Source organism: Lissotriton helveticus, chromosome 2_1, assembly GCF_964261635.1.
Source record: "Lissotriton helveticus chromosome 2_1, aLisHel1.1, whole genome shotgun sequence".
Classification (NCBI taxonomy): Eukaryota; Metazoa; Chordata; class Amphibia; order Caudata; family Salamandridae; genus Lissotriton; species Lissotriton helveticus.
Genome location: NC_136059.1, coordinates 122,657,397 through 122,665,426, shown reverse-complemented (window position 1 = coordinate 122,665,426; position 8,030 = coordinate 122,657,397). Strand labels below are relative to the sequence as shown.

Sequence of the window (8,030 nt, the reverse complement as noted above, 5' to 3'; positions counted from 1 at the left end):
CGGGGCGGTGCAGGCAGTAGGTTACAAACTGAATACCTCGGCAACTAACTGTAAGTAAAAGTACCCGTTTCACTGCGGGCGTGTCTTTTTTCAACAAGCGCCAAAAACGAACGCGCCCAGGACACGAGTTGGATGATATTCCTTACCCGCATTTATCTACCTCTTAAAAAATATCACTCTCTTTCAGAATACGTTTTAAAGAGGGTAACCTCCCCCGTCCCATGAAGTCCCTGAACACTCCATTGAGAGTGAGCCTTGGTTATATACACTTTCTGTCTGTCGTGTGTCTTTGTTGTGTGTGTCTCACTTTGTGTTGTACAGTTTCTCTTTGACAATGCATGCACGATCGAATTGGATATAGTCTCGCACCAAACTAGTCGGTATGCGAGGATGTAACACGCGGTGACCATTTTATGAACCACGTGTGAGTTGTGAATAGAGAAAATTACGATATTCCCTCTGTGTGAAAGTTGTGGGTAATCTACACTGTCCCACATTTCGCACCTGCACTTCCCTCCTCTAGAAGTATGCTGGAGTAGAGCCCAACACTGGTAACGCTAGAAGTTTGATGTTACCACTGAATTCACCATGTAACTGGGTGTGACAGCATGCTGACACAACGTTGAAGCACTGCACTACGTTACAGGCTTGTAAATATGTTCAATACTTTGACAAATGTCGGTATTTTCTTTTACAGGTTTTTTGATTTTTTAGCTCACCCAGTGTGGAGCGAGCTTACACCACGGGCGCATTTTCGCCATCCAGTGGTCCCATGTGGTAGGATTGGGTGCGTCTTTTAGGGGACGCAGACCGTCCACCACGTGGTTGTATGGTCCTGACGAAAACCTGGTTAACCTTAACCATTAAGGTTGAAACATGTAGACCTAACACTTAGACCCTATTAACTATAGAGATACACGGGTTCATTGTTGCCCTATTTTATCTCGCCACTATTTTAATATTGTCCAGTTGCTTGCCAATAAAAATTCTTTATTTTACAAGTTCAAACCAGGACAATTTTTAACTCACTGATTTTTTTCATTTTTCACACACCACCACTCACAAACCTGCTCCACTGTAATCAGGTGTTGAAGCACACCCTGATGACGCTAGGTCATTAGGGTGGACCCCGATGATGAAGCATGTCATCACTAGGTGATGAGTGAGGGGTTTTTAAGAAAAAGAGTTTTTCCTCTATTTTGTGAAAACCATCCACCAACACAGTGACTTGTGAATTCCCACTGGTGGTACTCCTTCATCTTTGTTTTTTCTATTATTGTATCCAGGGGTACAGGAGTACTCCCCGTTCACTCTGGTGAACATAACCCTTGCTCTCTCCATTGTTTTTGTATATCTTGGCAGCGCACAGCTGTGAGAGTTATTAAACAGCAGCACTGTCCTTTTGACTGTCTATACGGAGAGGGCTACACAACTATTGACCATGGCAGACACTCAAGGCTTAACATTCTCGACTGATGAAATTGACTCTATCATGGGCAACCTTGCGGCGTTTGCGGATGCAAACATAAGCAGTACAATATCCCAGACATCAGACTGGGACAAATTGACGGAAATGAAAAAGAACAGAATAAGAACTATTCTACACGGCACTATATTAAAGGAATATGTGACAAATCAAATGGCACCTAAAGGCTTACTAGTGTCTAATGCCCCTCGTATCTTTCTGGACGATCAAGAGTTCCGAAGGGACTGGGCACGTATAGCATGGCACTGTACCCATGATTGGATCATGCTAATCCTCAAGACTGCCCTACGCCTCTCTGAAAAAATCCAGATCGAAATACAGGTGACTGAAGCACAAATAAAAACTAGCATCACGGGATATAAAAAGAAACTAGATGATCTCAATAAAGAGATGAATGAATATAGGGACAACCTTACCCAACAAAAGGTACAGAAGTTCCAGAAGGATCTTAAACGCTTTTCCTTTGTAAAGGCCTATCCCTATTCTGATGCTGACTACAAAGCTTCCACAGGACCAGATCAAGACTCTGATGCATCCAGCAACACGTCCAACAGCTCCAACAATAGTGGTAGTTCAGGGAATGGAAACCAAAGACAAAGACAAAGAGGAGGATTTAGAGGACATTATCAATGGCCACAATACAATCAACCTCCTTTCCCGACACCATTCATGCCAGATCAATCATTCCCCATGTATGGATGGCAACCACCATTCCAACCGCACTTCTTCCCACCCAGTCAGTACCGCCCTCCTTTTCAGAACAGAGGCAGGCGCGGCAGAGGTCGGAAGAGACCCGGAAACAATGTACAGTGGGAAGACGAGGACCCAGTGGGCAACAACACGAGGAGCAGAGCAGGAGTGAGCAAACCAGGACCAAGCAACAAGACGAACTAGTCACCAACCTTTCCTCAAGGAGTCTCACTACAACTGAAACTAAAGTACTGAACAAGGGCCTGGGTTTTGTACCCACGAGACATTTGGACAAATTCAAACTACATTGCGAACTGGCCAATTTCTTTCGGAAATTGAAACTCAAAGCATTCTTTGAAAAACACCCTAGCAGTGAAAATGACGAAACACCCAACGAAACAGGCCTTAAAATTAAGTCAAAGTTCACACCACCTCCACACACTATCCCTGTGGAAATCCACACATTTGAACAGGCCGTGTTCAAAGACATTGAAGAAATGAGGGAACCCAGACAATTTGAAAACAATAGCAGGGCAGAATGTGACGCAATCTTGCAATTGAAGAATGACGCCTCAGTCATAATAAAACCAGCTGACAAGGGCGGTGGCCTTGTTGTCATGAATAAGAGTGATTATGACACTGAATGCAGGAGGCTACTCAGTGACATCAAGAGCTATCAACCCCTATCAAGAGATCCGACCGAGGAATTGAGAGCAGAAATTTTGGAACTCGTTGAGACAACTGAGGCCTCTGGTGCAATTTCTAAACAGGAAGCGGACTACCTCTGTAAAACGGAAGGGAAGATCCCGTATTTCTATACCTTGCCAAAGATGCACAAAGGTAAAATCCCACCGCCAGGAAGACCGATCGTGTCAGGGATCGGCTCACTCTTGGAACCCCTCTCTCGGTTTTGCGACTTTTTTCTGAAACCGATTGTACAAACTACCCCAACGTACCTCAGAGATACAAAAAACCTGCTGACACTCCTGAACAATGTACAAGTAGACGATGAAACCATCCTACTCAGTTTTGACATTGAGAGCCTTTATACGAGTATTCCTCAAGATGCCACCCTGGATGTCCTTAGGAGCATTCTGGAAAATAACAGTTGGGAACATCAAACACCAAAGGCGTTCATCCTACAATGTGCCATGCTCGCACTCAAAAGGAACTATTTTGAGTACGAAGGCTCCCTGTACCTCCAAATCGGTGGGACGTCTATGGGCAGTGTCTTTGCTCCTAGTATAGCCGGGCTATATGTCCATAACTTTGAGGAAAGGCACATCCTTACACAAGAGAACCCCTACAGAGATCACATCAAGTTTTGGCGTCGTTATATCGACGACGTCATGGTAATCTGGCAAGGACCTGAGGAATCACTCAGAGAGTTTACCAACTGGATTAATACTCGAGATCCACACCTCAAGTTCACTCACACGTTTGACAAACGACAGATGGTCTTTTTGGACATAGAAATTAAGAAAGAGGGGCAGGAATTAACAACCAAAACACATTTTAAGCCCACTGCCAAGAACAATCTACTGAGGTACGAGAGTTTCCATCCCCGTCCACTCAGAGAAAACCTGCCTTATGGCCAATATCTGAGACTACGGCGAAATTGCAGCAAACTATCGGATTATAAACTTCAAGCTAAAGACCTCACGTGCAAACTGAAACAACGTGGGTATCCAAACAAAGTAATTGAGAAGTGCCAAAAAAGAGCAAGGAATCAGCCTCGTGATTCTCTACTTGAAGAAAACATGTCCCGGAATGATTCTATTCCCCTCACTTGTGTTACAACGTACAATTCCGTTTCAAACAATGTGAGCAAGAGCATCAAAAAACATTGGCAGATCCTCAGCACAGGCGCATTGAAATGGGACAAACCACTCTTCTCTTATAAGAAAGCACCAAGTCTAAAAGACAGCCTTGTCAACACAAGACCAAAGAATGCAACGATCATCTCAAACCCTAGCATTACAGAAATGTGGAACTTGCCACCAATTGTTGGGCACTACAAATGTGGGGAGTGCAGTGTGTGCCATCTGACAGAGAACACTAAAACACTGAATCTTGAAGAAGGCAGAGTGTGGGAACAACGTAAACACACGAATTGTAATAGCACCAACGTTGTGTACATGATCACATGCATCTGCGGAAAGAACTACGTTGGTATGATGACCAGAAAGGTCAAACAACGTATCTGCGAGCATCGTAGCACAATACGCTGCAGAAAAAATGCCACCAAGTTGACTGACCATTTCCTTGATGCTAATCACACTCCTAATGACATGAGATGGACTGTCATTGAGCAGATTCCAAATGGACCCAACTCTCACAAGATCCTATATGAGAAAGAACAACGTTGGGTGTACCGACTTTCCACTCATATCACGGGCCTGAATGATAATGTCCCCTGGGCCTCAATACTGTAAGCCTACCCTTTGAGTAATATTCAGCCTACTCCTAACCATCTAATGAGTTGTCCATAAACATGACTGTAGCACTCTTGTAATTTATCAAGTCATGGTTCGTTCTGGTTAGTATGACCACGCCTAAATCATAACATTGGGGTCCTCTGGTAATATACACCCCATTTCTATCTCAGAACCCCCCTTTGATATGGCTATCTAGGATGCGATCACCAATATTTCATCAGCCTTTCAGGTCTTTGTATACATTATCTGAAATACTCCTCATGACCTCTTAAATATTTTACAATTTTGTAATTTGAAATATTGTACCTCCTAGCCTGGGCTTTACCCTACTACCCTACACGAGATTCGATCTCTGACATTCACTGCTACCATTTGAGGCTATGTGGCCACCGTCCTTGCATCCCTGTCGGCCTTCCGCCCACGTGACTGCGGCTCAACCACGCCCATCACGGAAGCGCCGACATTCTATTTCACTCGCGCCTTCACCCAGCCCAGTACTAGCGGGGCGGTGCAGGCAGTAGGTTACAAACTGAATACCTCGGCAACTAACTGTAAGTAAAAGTACCCGTTTCACTGCGGGCGTGTCTTTTTTCAACAAGCGCCAAAAACGAACGCGCCCAGGACACGAGTTGGATGATATTCCTTACCCGCATTTATCTACCTCTTAAAAAATATCACTCTCTTTCAGAATACGTTTTAAAGAGGGTAACCTCCCCCGTCCCATGAAGTCCCTGAACACTCCATTGAGAGTGAGCCTTGGTTATATACACTTTCTGTCTGTCGTGTGTCTTTGTTGTGTGTGTCTCACTTTGTGTTGTACAGTTTCTCTTTGACAATGCATGCACGATCGAATTGGATATAGTCTCGCACCAAACTAGTCGGTATGCGAGGATGTAACACGCGGTGACCATTTTATGAACCACGTGTGAGTTGTGAATAGAGAAAATTACGATATTCCCTCTGTGTGAAAGTTGTGGGTAATCTACACTGTCCCACATTTCGCACCTGCACTTCCCTCCTCTAGAAGTATGCTGGAGTAGAGCCCAACACTGGTAACGCTAGAAGTTTGATGTTACCACTGAATTCACCATGTAACTGGGTGTGACAGCATGCTGACACAACGTTGAAGCACTGCACTACGTTACAGGCTTGTAAATATGTTCAATACTTTGACAAATGTCGGTATTTTCTTTTACAGGTTTTTTGATTTTTTAGCTCACCCAGTGTGGAGCGAGCTTACACCACGGGCGCATTTTCGCCATCCAGTGGTCCCATGTGGTAGGATTGGGTGCGTCTTTTAGGGGACGCAGACCGTCCACCACGTGGTTGTATGGTCCTGACGAAAACCTGGTTAACCTTAACCATTAAGGTTGAAACATGTAGACCTAACACTTAGACCCTATTAACTATAGAGATACACGGGTTCATTGTTGCCCTATTTTATCTCGCCACTATTTTAATATTGTCCAGTTGCTTGCCAATAAAAATTCTTTATTTTACAAGTTCAAACCAGGACAATTTTTAACTCACTGATTTTTTTCATTTTTCACACACCACCACTCACAAACCTGCTCCACTGTAATCAGGTGTTGAAGCACACCCTGATGACGCTAGGTCATTAGGGTGGACCCCGATGATGAAGCATGTCATCACTAGGTGATGAGTGAGGGGTTTTTAAGAAAAAGAGTTTTTCCTCTATTTTGTGAAAACCATCCACCAACACAGTGACTTGTGAATTCCCACTGGTGGTACTCCTTCATCTTTGTTTTTTCTAATAATGTTCTTTAACAAACAAGAATAGGTACCTGCAAGTTCGAATACGTGGTCTTTCCTCTTCTTCTTTGAAGATGATGCCCCTGCCCACATTCATGATGCAAATCCAAGCCAAAACCATTACTCTTCTTTTGCTGTTGGATAATGTTTTTGTTTTTGCACGTCCCTTTCTCAAAAGCACCGAGGCTGGAGAGGCAAACTTTATGGTTTGTAAGTTGCATACCAGAACTTAAGAATTCCAGGCCCTGTTTTTGGGCTTCCTTGTTCTGACCGATAAATAACATATGTTTTCATTCAATTTCTCCTGCTGCACTATGATGCACCATATTCACCTTCCATGTACTCTATTCTCACAGCACACTGGCTTTGGAAATGTGCAGCAGAAGTTGGTTAAAATGTTTGGCATAGGCTGGTGTGCCTTACAAGGACCTTCACTCATAGCGTTTCATTTTCCCCTTTTCTATCGAAAATTGTGAATGTTGGTACTTGTCATACTTTGGAAAATCTCAATTGTTTCAAAATAGTATATTTCCAAGTACAAAATGATGACCACATATTATAATTTTAAGACAAATAGCTAATTCACAACGGAAAATGTTCCTTTTGTTACTTCCTTTCCCCCCACTTCTGAGTGCCCCCTAGCTCTGCCATGGGCTCTGACACCTGACACTGTGCCTTTCCTTAGCTCTGGATTATTTTTCCCCCAAAGGCTAAAATTGTGATATTGACCAATATCGCAGTTTAGAAGATGGTTAAAAAAAATGATGCACTTCAACAATCGATCACAATCCTCAAAAACTGTTGAGAAAACAGTAGCACTTTGTTCTCAACAGTAAAGCCAGTATGGTTTAGAAGAAATCATTATTTCACCACTCATAGAGCCTACCTATCCCCCGCAAGGCTCTCTAAGATGTCCAAGGATCCACCGGCAAAATGTAAAAAATGCAACTTGGAAAGAGTTCCGGATACGCATATGTTCTGGACTTGCCCTGGCCTTTCGGAATATTGGGAAAAAGTGGGGTCCACTATAGAATCCATTTTAGAATGCCCTATACCTATTACACTTAGTTTAATCATTTTCACCATTGAAGATGGAATTATTGGCCCCAAGAGGGGCTTTCTGTTTGTTGCTATATTACTGGCCAGACGAGAAATTTGTAAGAGATGGGTTGAAGCTTCCCCCCCTATACATTCGGACTGGCTTTCGGCTTTGTATAAAACATCAAGTATTGATCTGGCTAGACTAAAAATAGCAGGAAGAGAGCCATCTGGGACCCTCTGGTAAACTGGACCCCAGCTTAGATAACCATTATGATTAGTACTCCATACCATCTTACTTGTCTACCAAATACCCTCTATTCCCATGATTAAGCCTTATGGATTGCTCTCAGTTTGTGCTGGACTCTGCCGATATCACGGGGACCTAGATAACGGTGAATTAAGGCGGAACGCCAGCTACAATACTTGTCCCTTAAGATCAGGGGAGAGTACGACCACTCTCTCCTTAACAACGAGAGGTCAGCGAAACTGGTAGATAGTCGGGAAGCCACTGGTAGGCTGGCGAAGAAGGTTGGGGCAGTACCCCATTAAAAATAATCTACCTCTCCAAAGTGAGTACTAGTGGCAAACCGCATATCACCTGT

The 8,030-nt window shown here is 43.6% G+C and overlaps 2 long non-coding RNA genes across 2 annotated transcripts; both read left to right on the top strand.

Moving 5' to 3' along the window:
- On the top strand, positions 1–818 carry LOC144819247 (uncharacterized). The gene is made up of 3 exons (XR_013607247.1): positions 1–50; positions 188–248; positions 698–818. It is a non-coding gene; the product is annotated as an uncharacterized LOC144819247 (long non-coding RNA).
- A 4,294-nt stretch (positions 819–5,112) lies between these two features.
- On the top strand, positions 5,113–5,933 carry LOC144819246 (uncharacterized). Its single transcript, XR_013607246.1, has 3 exons — positions 5,113–5,165; positions 5,303–5,363; positions 5,813–5,933. It is a non-coding gene; the product is annotated as an uncharacterized LOC144819246 (long non-coding RNA).
- Positions 5,934–8,030: the final 2,097 nt, after the last annotated feature.